Below are 14,921 nucleotides of genomic sequence, written 5' to 3' on the forward strand. Positions count from 1 at the left end.
ATACAAGTTACCATGAATTACATTATCATAAATATTGTAATTCTTAATTATTAATCTTTATTGTAATCATTACTTTGTAGGAATCATATGAGCAGCAAATGGTAGAACAATATGGCGATGACTCCACTCAACATCCGCCTTTTGATCCTGCAATATGGGTGACTGCAATTGGTGAAACAAAAAAGGGTCGTGTGTTCGGGTTTGGGAGTAACATGAACACCATACCAGTCATTGCCTCCTGCAGTCAGGGCTCTCAGAGTTCTTCTGCCAGCATCAACTCCCACTGTTTGATTGACCCTGCAGTTTCTTAGGATGGTGTCCGCCAACTTCTTCAGGACACAATGTGTGACTTTTTACATGAAGCAATTCCCAACCTTGTCCATAATGAGTTGTGCAACTTTTTTCGGGACAGGAGAACTTGGTCTGCATTCAACATGAGCTTTGGTGCCCGTCAGATATGAATGATTGAATCACTATAAATTTTTATTGCTAGCATTAGAACACATGTATGCATGATTTAATCACTATAAAATTTTTGACAACCTTAGAACACATATAAGCATGATTTCATCACTATGAAAGTTTTTTTATTGCCTTATAACACATATATGCATGATTGAATTACTATAAAAGTTTTTTGACAACCTTAGAACACATATAAGCATGATTTCATCACTATGAAAGTTTTTTGACTACCTTAGAACACATATATGCATGATTGAATCACTATGAAAGCTTTTTGACAACCTTAGAACACACATAAGCATAATTTCATCACTATGAAAGTTTTTTGACTGCCTTATAACACATATATGCATGATTGAATTACTTTGAAGGTTTTTGACAACCTTAGAACACATATAAGCATGATTTCATCATTATGATAGTTTTTTAACTGTCTTAGAATACATATAAGCATGATTTTATCACTATGAAAGTTTTTTTACTTTCTTATAACACATATATGCATAATTGAATCACTATGAAAGTTTTTTGACAACTTTAGAAGACATATAAGCATGATTTCATCACTATAAAAGTTTTAGAGTTTTTTGACTGCCTTAGAACACATATAGGTATGATTTCATCACTAGGAAAGTTTTTTGACTGCCTTATAACACATATATGCATGATTGAATTACTATGAAAGTTTTTTTACTGCCTTATAACACATATATGCATGATTGAATTACTATGAAAGTTTTTTGACAACCTTAGAACATATATAAGCATGATTTCATCACTATGATAGTTTTTTGACTGCCTTATAACACATATATGCATGATTGAATCACTATGAAAGTTTTTTGACTGCCTTATAACACATATATGCATGATTGAATTACTATAAAAGTTTTTTTACTGCCTTAGAACACATATATGATTGATTGAATCACTATGAAAGTTTTTTGACAACCTTAGAACACATATAAGCATGATTTCATCACTAGGAAAGTTTTTTGACTGTCTTATAACACATATATGCATGATTGAATTACTATAAAAGTTTTTTGACTGCCTTATAACACATATGCAAGATTGAATTACTATGAAAGTTTTTTGACAACCATAGAACACATATAAGCATAATTTGATCACTATGATAGTTTTTTGACTGCCTTAGAACACAAATAAGTATGATTTCATCACTATGAAAGTTTTTTGACTGCCTTAGAACACATATATGCATGATTGTGATATATAACACATTTATTTGACAACCTTATAAACGATATATGCATGATTGAATCACTATGACATATTTTTGACAACCTTAGAACACATATCTGCATGATTGAATCACTATTAATTTTTTTTGTCAGCCTTAGAACACATATCTTAATTTGGTTAATGTTCTTCACTTTATTGCTAGTTTGTGTGTCATTTAGCCATGTTACTTTGATTTCCTTAGATTAGGTGCATTGCATATAATTTATTTCATTATATTTTGTATATCAATACTAACATTTCAGTTCTCTTGTAGGATGTTGGAGATGATCAACGTAGAGGAGCTGATGCAGGCATGGATGAAGGGGCAGATTGAGACAATGGAGAGGATGAAGCTCTAAATTTTGGCGATGATTAGATTCATGTGTTGAATTTGTTGCACGTACTTGTTGTTTTAAACAAACTCTTTGTATATGTTCACATGTAACTAATTAGTACTTGACGAGGATTATACTGGGTTGTTAAATTTATTTCACTTATAGCTTGTGCTAAATTTGTTTCACCTACTTTGTATATATCTTTTTTATGTGTACTTTGTTTTTTATACACAGATTATATAAATTGTATAACGAGAATTTTTTTTCTCGATATTTATATTTTGTTTTATTTTTTTAAAATTCTGCGATGAATATTTTCCGTCACTAATATCCGTCGTAAATGTAGCGATGAATTAGGGATGAATATTAATCTGTCTAAAAAACTGAATCAGTCGATGTTTTACGATGGAATGTAATCCGTTGCTAAGCCGTCAGTAATTGGGCGACGGAATTTAGCAACGAAAACATATCCATAGTGAAATTTTAGCAATGGCTTAGTGACAGATATGTATCTGTTGCAAAACCAAATCAGCCCTTATTTAGCGACGGATCATGACATTCGCTAATTCACTGCAAATTAGCGACGAAAGTAAAGACATATCAGTTCTGCCGCTAATTAGTGATTAGGAAATCGCGACGGACGCTATCCATCACTAAACCGTCTCCAATCCATCGCTAAATGGATTGGCGGCAGATTTGCGATGGATTATCGACGGATACCGTCCATCGCTAATCCGTAGATTTTTTCTAGCGAGGTCCTTAACCAAATCTTCAAAGACAACATCCTCTAATCCGCTGACACTGCTTAATCAAACAATGCTCCATGTTTGTGCCACCACATAGCGATGCACTAAAAATGATATTGTTGCTTATCGTGTGTCGTGCTATCACCGTATATCACCGATCAAACTAACATATGCCGCTCGTTTATGCACTCGATGCATTTTCTACTCAATAAAGCTCTGCACTGCGCATGCCCCATTCTAAAAGCTCGGTCTGGGACATGCTGAGTACTTGACAAAAATCATGTTCCAAACCTGACTCTCATATTGCTGAGTTGATCTAAATATTATTAGAGTTAGTACTTTCCCTATTCATACTAAAAAAAAATCAGGCTCCTGTACCTAATAAAGTGGACCGGTTGACAGCCGTATTTATCAATGTATCATTATGCTTGCCAGCTTGTAAAGAAGAACAAAAAAAGTTACCTCTTATAAGAAAAAAAAAACAAGAAAGAAAAAAGCTAGAACTGTTATCTTGAAATGGCAAAAGCAATCACGGTAATGTCATCTATTTACTTGTGCAGTTCAACATGGATAAAAAAGAGTCAGATTTCCATATTCAGGGTTGAGATGGGTTTTGGCTTCTAAATTTTTAGATACCTATGGTTTGCCTATGTAAGGGATGACACAGTTTAAAAGTTCATCTGCACAATAAAAAAAGTTGTTTGGAAATTGTAACTTGAAAGGATTTTTGAACTAATAGTGTATTTGGCGCATTAGTTAAGAAGCATTCTAAAACACTGTTTTTTAGTAAAGGACCAAATTATCCTCGGCCTTCTAAAATGGGTCAGGTATTAGTTAAACCCACCCAGCCCAACCTGAATCCAACTCGAGGTGGGTCATGTCTAGTCATTGGTCTGGCCAACCTGAACCCAACTCGAGGTGGGTCGGGTTTGGGTCGACCTAAACCCAACACGAGATGGGTCAGGCCAATTGGATCCTACCCCGAACCTGATAGTCAGTTCTGATACTACTGTTGAACCATTAATTTTGTTGAAGCCTGAGCTGGTTAGTTCAAAAACAGTACAACAAAAAATTGCAAGATCCCTGGCCAATTGATAATTAGATATTGGCCTTCTCTCTCTCAGGTCCATGTGTCACAATAAACATAAGGATGAAGACATCGATCTTTCAACCAACAAAAATAAAAAACATTTCAACTCTATTTTGGCCACCCTTGGCAGTACTTTCCAACCACATGTGAATGTTCCTATAAACATCAAATTTTGGCCACCCTTAGAACATTTCAACTCTAATCTCTGCAGTTCAGTATATTTATACATTGTCATTCTTCTGAGCTCTGGTTATCACAGAAAGAGTATAACTACAACTAAAATCTACTACAGCTGCAACGAAACAGGGAAACCCAGTTACCAATCTTGCAATGCAACTGGTGAGTTGCAACACTCTATCCAAATAGGCCATCAAGATAGTTATATGATGGCATATCCTCAATCCGATATACATTTTTCAACGAAAACTCCCTCTCCAGCTGAGCACGAGTCGACTTCAAAGCCTTCTCCAAAGATGACTTCGCTACTTTGGTAACACAAACCATCTGCAAGAAAGAGCAGTCGTAAATCATGATAGTGAGGGGTCAATGTTCATGGCTCAGATGCATACTTTGAGCTTCTCACTGTAAGAAGAGTCAAATACTAGACTAGTGTCCTTGATATAACTCACCAGAAAGCACAAGCCCAGATACAAGTAGCACCTGCAATAATGTCATTAGAGACGCATATCAGAGATTCTGCCAGACGATGCAACTTAAACAAACCAGATAGATAAGTGCTTTCCTTGATAATCATAGAAATCGAACTTCAAAAGTTGGCACAACACAAAATAGAAGAAAAATAAAAATGTGGGCATCAAATCTACCATCAGCATTGTGTAAATGGGTACTTCTACATGGCCCCCACATACTGGTGGTGTACCTGCATTAGCACTGGGTTCAGGTCAATTAGGCTTCAACCTTAACTCGACCCATTTTTTATCCATCTTATTAACTTTAGTCTATGCTCATCTTCAAAAGTATCAATTGTTAACCACATATTTGTTGATCATGACCTGTTAGTTAACTATATAACCTTGACATGCTTTAGACATGAAGTTCATAAATGGCGGTCATTTAATTGAAGAAATGCTACTTCATCCAGCACTTTTCTTCTTGCTTCCTGGGCCCTCATTCCCTCCCTTGCCATGACTGGTGGTGTACCAGCATTAGCACTGGGTGCAGTTCAATCTTGGTGTGGGCACCACAGAAAAAGTCATGTTAACTACAGAAAGGTGGCTTTTTCTGTGACACACAAACAGAGCCTTGAGAAACAGCCAAACCCTACCCATTCATGCAAGTGAAGCTGTCTCAAAACTGAGTATGTCTTCTGTAATTTGGATGATAGATATACGTCTTTGTTGTATACACTTATGATTATCTTTTGCACGAAAGCAGCTGCTATTTCTATTGTACTCTTTTCCCAACATAGATAATTGGTGATTATTACAAGTTGATCAACTGTTCCACCAAGACAAAATTTTAATATGAATGTCCAAAACAATGATCTCCAACATCTCAAAACGGTAAGTGGAATTTATCAAGTGCCCTCACCCCAGCAGATGAGGTTTGATCTTTGATCTCCAACAAACAAATGCATAAAATTTCTTGATATGATGCGATATTCATACAAACAACTATGTTGTATTAAATGAACAAAGAATAATATTTGTATAAGGCTTACAAGAAAGATTTATAATGCAACAAAGAGAGTCTTGTATACCACCATTCCCAACCACGAAGCCATCATGTATTCTCCTACACTGACAGAGTCCCAGACAAGTAACTATAACACTTGAAGTATAATTCATCTTTTCATAATGAAAAACCAAAAGACCAGAACATCAGATCAGAATTGCTAAACTTTTATTTCCTTTCCAGTACTTCCATGTGCTCCTTAATTAATGCAAGATTTCAACTTTCATCATATGCTTAACATGCAGGATTTAAAAATCCACCGAAACAAAAGCAGGATCGAATACATGTCCTTGTTAAACCGTTGAGATGAAAAACAAAATAAAACTCAATGCGGAAGTGATATCTGAATCCATAGCGCTCCGATTGATCGTTGACGGGTATGATCTTCCAGAACCTGTATATGTGGCCCTTTTCCTTTCTCTGAAGCCTGATGAGAGAGAGACTGGATTCACTTTCTGATAATAAAGAGTTTGAAGAGGGAGGGCTTTTATATAAGGTTTGGAGACCATAACCTAATGTATATCTAATTAGGAGTCTGTCTCCAATTCAGCCCATTATAGAATTATAGATAGAGTAGGTTTTTCCTAGTAGTGTTTCATATCATATGAGATAACGCAGGGCTCAACCAGATTAAATCACATGAACCAAGACTGAACCTAGGATAGCTTTATGATGTGTGATTCAACATATGCAGGCCCACACGATTTTATAACAATCTTCCACTTGGACCACATATGCAACCATATAATCACACATTGTAACCTTATGAGCTAAAAAATACCGTCTTATCAATTGATATCTCTACCAATCCGGTCCATTGATCATGTCAATATAGAACCAAAGTGATATTCATTACAAATAGCGTAATTGGACCCATCAATAATCATGTATATTGACATAACCAAATGACATGAATCAAGTATGCATGTGAAACATGAAAATTACATGTAATGTGATCAAACATGCCTATTTTCTACTGATCCTTCTTGAAAACTTTAGTGAGACCACAACATAATGAGCACATAATGAAACTGAAACTTTAACTTTATGCCAAAATGGCTAAAGAAACTTTATTATATCATAGAACATCTAAATACAAACTCTCACTAAATCAACATATCATAAAATGATAAAACACCCATGCGAGCAGCATGCTCATGAAAGACCTTAGGTGACAAACCTTTGGTAAGTGGATCCATAATCATAGAGTTTGTGCCAATATATTCTATCAAAATCTGACCATTCTGCACTCTTTCTTTAACAATAATGAACTTAATGCCAATATGCTTTGACTTCGAGGAACTTTTGTTGTTATTAGAATATAGTACTCCTAAATTATTGTTACAAAATAACTTTAGCCATCTTCAACATTACCCAAAATTTACAGCCCTGTGACAAAATTACCTAGCCATATCCCATGGTTGGATGCCTCATAACAAGCTACAAATTCTGCTGCCATATAGTGAAAGAAACAATGAGTGTCTACTTGAAAATCCTCTAGGAAATAGCTCTCACGGTCAACAGAAAAACATAACCTGATGTGGATTTGCGACTGTCTTGTTATCTTGTAAAGTCAGAATCAGAATACCCAATGATCTTCAGCTGACCTGACTTCCTGTATGTGAGCATGTAACCTTTTATTCTCTGCAAATACTGCATAACCCATTTGACTGCTTTCCAATGATCCATACTTGGGTTACTAAGATATATGCCTAACATCCCAACAATATACGCTAAATCTGGATGCATACATACCTGAGCATACATAAGACTCCCTACATCAGATGCATAAAAAATCTGTTTCATAACCTTAATTTTAGACTGATGTTTTGGGCACTGAGCAAAACTAAATTTGTCGCCTTTAGCAACAGAAGTATCACTTGGTTTGCAATCCTTCATGCCATACTTTTGCAGAATCCTTTTGATATAGCTCTTTTATGATAATCCAAGAATACTCCAAGAATGATCTCAATGTATTTGGATCCCTAATACAAAAGAGGCATCCCAAAGATCTTTTATTTCAAATTTTTTTGTCAGAATTTTTTTGGTTTCGTGCAGTATGCATATATCATTACTGACAAACAATATGTCATCCACATACAAAACTAAGAAAATAAACTTACTGCGACTGAACTTATGGTATATGCATTCATCAACCACATTCATCTCAAAACCAAATAAGAGGATTACTTGATGAAATTTATGATACTAGTGACGGGAAGCTTGCTTAAGTTCATAGATGGATTTTTTTTTAATTTGCAGACCACTTTCTTGGCATCTCCTGAGACAAAATATTTTGGTTGGGTCATGTATATTCTCTCATCGATGTTCCCATTAAGAAATGTAGTCTTAACATCCATTTGATGCAACTCTAAATCATAATGAGCCACAAGTGTCATCATAATCCTAAACGAGTCTTTCAAAGAAATCGGTGAAAAAGTCTTTGTATAGTCAATGCCCTTCCCTTTGAGTAAATCCTTCTGCAGCAAGACGGGCTTTATATCTTTCCACATTACCCTTTGAATCTCTTTTGATTTTAAATATCCATTTGCAGCCAATGGGTTTCACACCTTCATGTAATGGGACAAGATCTCATACATAATTGTCCCTCATAGATTTAATCTCCTCATGCATTGCTTCAATCCACTTTTGAGAGTTAGAACTTTGTGTGGCTTGATGAAAGTTGATTGGATCATCTTTCCTTAAGCCAGTATCACCCTCATGTTTTTGTAGAAAGACAATATAATCATCTGAAATTGCCCTTCTCCTCTCTCTAGTGGATTTCCTTAATGGCACTTGTTCTTGATGTATTCCTTAAGGTTGTTGAGTTTGTACTATAGGAGTAAACGCTTGATTTTGGATAGAAAGATCTAAAGCATTACCTTAATCTGAATTTGTGGAAACAATGTCAGGAATGAAAATCTGATCATTTCGATCCACAACTATAGGAAAAAAAGAGTCTCTTCTTCAAAAGCAATGTCTTTTATTTTATCACTTCCCTCAAACTCAACACCCTTAAAGAAACAAGGGTTTTTTGTTTAAAAAAAGAACTTATTCACATGGTCATAAAACTTATAGCCCTTGGATCTTTCAGAATACTTGACAAAATCGTAGCTGACCATTCTAGAATCCAGTTTCTTTTCATATGGCATATATGGCCTAGCCTCAACTGGATAACCCCAAATATGAAAGTGTTTCATACTAGGCTTTTTGCCTGTCCACAATTCATATGGGGTCTTGGTTACTTCTTTAGAGGGTACCTTGTTCAAAATATAGGCTGCAGTCTTTAATGCTTCTCCCCAAAGAGACTCTGGTAAAGTAGAATGATAAATCATACTCCTTACCATATCCTTAAAAGCTATGTTTTGTCTCTCAGTTATGCCATTCATACTAGGATTACCTGACATGGTATACTGAGGGACAATCCCACATTCCTCTTGAAATTTAGCAAAGGGCCCTGAACATTGTTCTCCTGATCCACCATATCTACTATAATACTCACCACAATGGTCAGATCTGATGGCCTTAAATCTTTTGTCAAGTTAGTTTTCAATTTCGGCCTTAAACGATTTGAACACATCTAGAGATTGAGACTTTTTATGAATTAAATATAGGTACCCATAATGAGAATAGTCATATATGAACGTAATAAAATATTGTTGACCATTCCAAGAAGCCGTAGGGAAGGGTCCATAAATATCTGTATGGATTAGTTCTAAGACATATGTTCTCTTTTTGGCACCCAGTTTCTTTATGTTTGTTCATTTTCCTTTTATACACTCAATACAAACTTGAAGGTCAGTGAAATCAAGGGAATCAAGAATCTCACTTGACACAAGACTATTAGTTCTCTATTTAAAGATATGACCTAAGTGCTTATGCCATAATAAAGCGGAATTCTCATTTGTTATTTTTTGTTTTGTACCACAAGAACTTAAATGCAAGGTTTCATTGAATGAGGCAATAGTATTAAAGCAAATAAAGGTTGTCAACCATCGATAAAGAACCGGTCCCAATAGGATTTGAATCAAGAAACAATTTAAATTCATTAGTTCTAAATAAACAAGAATAATCGTATTTGTCCAAAATGAAAATACAGACCAAATTCCATCTAAAAGATGACACAATAAATATTTCTTTCAAATCCAAATAATTTCTGATCTTTAACAATAACCTAAATGTTCATATTGCCTCGACCTCAACTATTTTGCCATCACCCATATAGATGAATCTTTCAACATCAATTGACAGCCGACAACTTAGTCAACCCTGCACATACACACTTATGTTAGTGGTAGCACCATAATCCATCTACCAAGTGTGTTCGGGCACAGAAGTCAAATTAACTTTAGAATAAACTAAAGTAAGGAGCGTACCTTTCTTCTCACGCCATGCATGATACTTGGTACAATCCATCTTCATATGACCCTCCCCTTTGCAAAAGAAATAACTAGACTTTGGGTCCTTATATTTTTTTTGTTTCTTCTGCGATTGAGGGTCAACTATACAACCTCCTTAGCTCTTTTCTTATTCTTAAACATGTCCTTAGAGGTTACTGCCAAATGAACACTTTTTGTCTTCTCTTACTTCATTCTATCCTCTTCTTGCACACAGTGTGAAATGAGCTCATTAAGAGTCTATTTTTTTTTCTGGCAGTTATAACTGACCTTAAACTGACTGTATTATGCAGGAAGAGATATCAAAACCAAGTGCATGAGTAAGTCCTCAAACAACTCTAACTTTAGTCTCTTTAGTTTTGAAGTAAGATGGGACATCTCCATAATGTACTCCCTAATGCTTTTTTTCCTCTTATATCTCATTAAGACAAGACTCGAGAGAAGAGTACTTGTCTCATCCTTTTCATTTTTTCACAAAATGCTTTTCAATCTATTCAAGGAAACTTTTGACACTCACCTCTTCGGACATGGTGCCCTTGAACGATTCAAGAATTGCATGTTTCATGATCATAAGACTCATGCGATTAGATCAATCTCACCGCTCGAAGTTCTTTCTATCCTCAGTAGAACTTTCATCCGTAAGAACAGGTGGTTGATTTTCTTATAGTGCAAGATCCAAATCTATACACCCAAGCACAATCATAGCATTTTCTTTTTAGTTTTTGAAATCGAAATTGCTCAAAACAGGAATAGAATTAATCTTTGCAGATATGGTAGAAGTAGAAGTATTGATTGAATAAAGAACAAACACACTTACAATTAACATACATTTTCACATGTAATAACATAAAACAACATATTTAAACAATGGTGAACTTCATTACAAGATGCCCAACACAACATCAACACTTAGTCTTTGGATAGAAGTGTCAACTTATAAGCGGTACTCTCAATACAGTAATCAAAACATGGACAATAAGTTTTGTCAAACAATGAGCCTTTTTTTGGACCAACTTGTTATTTATATGGAAAATGAAATAATTATCCCATATTTATTACTGAAAGTATATATCTGTGTTAGGCCAAACAATGATCTTCTTTTGAGTTGATCATTATTCGCATGAACCACAAACATACAACCATCTCAATATTCTTAAATGAACTAATCTACACAACAAAGGTTACTTTGGAAACATATTGTTTCAACTAATTTAATTTAGAATATTGGACCCATAATCAAAATTAATACCAACGTTCAAACACGTCAAGTATACATATGAACATAAAGTAAGAGAAACAATGTACATAAACCAAAAAATAACCAAAATCAACCCATATAATGTGCATGCCTGATAGCTTAATTTTTTTTAAGCATAGTGCACGGGTCCGACCAGTCGGACCTGGCCAGACCCACCAGCAGGTCCCGAAGTCGGTTCGACCTGAGTCAGGTCAGACCCTGCATACCTTGCTCAGATGATGTCTTGCGCAGTGGGTCGGGTCAAACCAGGCCCCAATCCACACAAGGGCTCTCAATACTCGGTTCAACCCTAATGACTGAATGAGGCTTGAACTGGATTGAAGGACTACATCCAGAACAAGACTAAAGTCAGTTTGGCCCTATCTGGGTGCCAAACCAGGCTCAAGCCAACTAGTAGGCTGGATCTCAGCAATGCACATGACCAAGCCAGTCCAATGCATACATGAGAAAGCGACCTGAGCTAATGGCTCGACCCGGCCCGAGGTTGGCACCTGGGTTGTCCTGCTCGAGCCAGTAAAAAATGGGCGTTGAAGAGAGCCCTAAAACGGTCTGAAGAAGGATAAATTGGCCTTCAGTTTGGTTGGCAAAGAACTGCTCCAAAACCAGACTTTACAGCCAATAAGGTTCCTCCGATCGAGTCGGTGAAACGTTGAGCCTAAACCGAGATTACACACTGGACCAACTGAAACATTTCACCTGAACGTCCGACTTAACGCTGAAGCTTGTTGTCGGAGTGTCGAACTCGACTGCGAGCGTCGCCGATTTTTGGAGGATGCCAGTGACAGTTCAATCTGGCCAAAAGAGCCGATGAACACCCACAATCTGGCAAACGGTCGAAACAAAACCCTGATGGGCACCGAGGATGGATCTATGTGGCCGATGATTGAAGCACCTCTGTCGATGACCCAAAAAAAAAATGGGCCCCCAAATGTCGATGGTTGCAAGCCTGGAGAGAGCGGTCGCCCTTTGTCGTCCGATAAACAGAGCATGCAGTGCCCTACCAGTGAACCAAATGTTGAGCAATAGGCAGACGACCAGACTCGTATGTGATGACAACCTAGAACAGTTCGAGGGGGGGGGGGGGGGGGCTCGACCGGTGCATCTCCGGTGATGGCCAAAATCAGACCTGAATGCCAGAGAATATGCATTTGAAGGTATCCCTACCTTTCTCACCGTCCAGTTGCCTGAGAGAGCAATCCCTCGCTGGTGAACCAAAAAGGAAAGAGAAAACTCCTGACACACATCGTCTGGTCGGCTGAGAGTGAATCTGGGAAGGGCCGAACGACCCTTCCATTCAATCCGTTCGCAACAGAGACATGTCTTATGACTGTTCCTGTCCTCCCAGTCACAACAAGTAGAAGGACCTAACGGTCCTTCCGGTTCGACGATCAGAAAAGTGGAAGGGCCCAACGACCCTTTCGATCATTTGAAAAGGGGAATGGTCAGACGACCCTTTCGTCTGATCGTCACCCTAATGAAGAGCCCCATGGCTCTTCTGGCTTGGTAACCCAAAAGGAAAAGGAGTAAACCTCTTTGCCAAACGACGACGATCCGATGAACCTAATGGACCATTATCGAAAAAAACAAGAAGACTATATATGAAAAAAATTGTATTTTCAACGATTCAATGGGAACAAGATCGCTCTGATAGCAATTGTAGGATTTAAAAATCCACCAAAATAAAAGCAGGATCGAATACATGTCCTCGTTAAACTGTTGAGATAAAAAATAAAATAAAACTTAATGCGAAAGTGATATCTGAATCCATAGTGCTCTAGTTGATTGTTGACGGGTATGATCTTTTAGAACCTGTATATGTAGTCATTTTCCGTTCTTTGAAGCCTGATGAGAGAGTGACTGAATTCTCTTTCTGATAATAGAGAGTCTGAAGAGGGATGACCTTTATATAAGGGTTGGGGACCATAACGTAATGTGTATCCAATTAGGAGTCTATCTCCAATTCAGCCCATTATACAATTGTAGACAAAGCAGGTTTCTCAACGTAGTGTTGCATACCATATGAGATGATACCAGAGGGCCTAAACGGATGAAATCACATGATCCAGGTCTGAACCTAAGACAATTTTATGATGTGTGATTCAGCGTATGTAGGTCGACACGATTTTCTAACATGCCATTCAATTTCTCTGAGTTTTACAAACTAGTGTTATAATAATGATGACTATTTGTATTAGTCTCCTGTGCGGATGTGGACACGACATCCTCCCATTAAACTGATTTTATAGATGGTATCTCCCTAAGACTAGATTCACTCAAAAAACGCATGAGCAGTATTGCTTATTTTCAATCGTTTTTCATACCGTATGCACGCCCGCACCAAAGACATCTATCCCCCATTATGGATACCGTATTATTTTTTGTTGCTTGGTCATTCTTGGGAAAGGGCAGGCATAGACAATTGCTACTTCTTGGGAAAGGGCAGGCATAGACAATTGCTACTTTTTGAAAGTTGTGTCTCTCTCATTGTGACAAATTGATGCATTGAACGTGCAAGAAAAGCCAACAAGATTGCCACAAACAAACAGCAGCCTCAATCAGATGCTTACAAAGTAGTTATAAGCAAATTCTGTACTGAGTTTAAAGATTATGAAATGCCCTTTCTGCGATGTACTACTGTTTGAATAGTATAATTATTTGTTTTTCTTGGTACTTTTAGGAAGTTCAATTAATTTTGGATCCCAGGAATGAGTAAGAACGCTTGAAATTTCTAACGTTGCCCAACAGGCGGCCGATCAAACTGTCAAAAGTTTTATTGTTTAATTTGTTTTAAGTTCAGATTTGTTGCTGCCTAAGATTCGATGTATTTTAGGGACGCCAATGGATCAAATTTTAGTCGATATCGATCATATCCAACTCCGTTTAGTTGGGTTAATTTGGTAAGCCAAAAGGCCTAAAACCAAATCCGATTATATATAATTAGATGTAGATATAGTTTTGATTTTATGCTATTGAATTTGACAAATATCTGTATTTTGACAAATATCCAAATCATATTATATGTAAAAAATCAGATTGGTATGAGATTTTCACCATCCATATCTGTTTAGTTATAACATCTGATTAATTGGCTACATCCAACCTGAATCTGAGTCATTTGCATCCCTAATTTAACCGAACCCAATATTATGCTGCACTCGACTTAGTAAACATACATATAGTGGTGAAGCTAATTTAACTATAAATTCGTGTATCTAATTTCTTCACGGCTTTAACTTTGGGAAACCAATAATTTGTTTAATTAAGCCCAACAGTGAACAAGAATGCTTGAACTTAGTTCGTTTGGTTTTATAATAAAGTTCATGCAAACGTGCTCACTATGAGTAGATATGTACACACACATGCTCTTTGTAGCTTAAAGCCAATACAAAGATGGGCACGGGTACCATCTTAGAAGTCTCAGCAAATTAAGTCAGCTTAAAAGAAAATTGAAAATAAGATGAAACATGAAACAACCTATACGTACATTAAATTAAGTTACCTTACCTTCAAACAATTGAGAGAGAGAGAGAGGTGTGGCTAGTGGCTACACGCAATGTGGTTGCGTGTGGTCAAGTTCATATCATAGATTAGTCTGTGGTCATCAACCGCGTTGAAAAAATGACAAGCAAAGAGAGAAGTGACTACACGCAAGGTGCTTGTGGTGAATAGTAAATTGTGAAAAAATTAAAA

General features: G+C 36.6%; 1 long non-coding RNA gene across 1 annotated transcript; it reads right to left on the reverse strand.

Annotated features, from left to right (window-relative positions):
- Positions 1-3,972: 3,972 nt before the first annotated feature.
- Positions 3,973-13,109, reverse strand: LOC149834773 (uncharacterized). The gene is made up of 3 exons (XR_016432565.1): positions 13,041-13,109; positions 4,511-4,541; positions 3,973-4,385 (listed from the first exon to the last, which is right to left on the reverse strand). It is a non-coding gene; the product is annotated as an uncharacterized LOC149834773 (long non-coding RNA).
- Positions 13,110-14,921: the final 1,812 nt, after the last annotated feature.

This window comes from Nuphar pumila, chromosome 6 (assembly GCF_984573655.1).
Source record: "Nuphar pumila chromosome 6, dmNupPumi1.hap1.1, whole genome shotgun sequence".
NCBI classification, from domain to species: domain Eukaryota; kingdom Viridiplantae; phylum Streptophyta; class Magnoliopsida; order Nymphaeales; family Nymphaeaceae; genus Nuphar; species Nuphar pumila.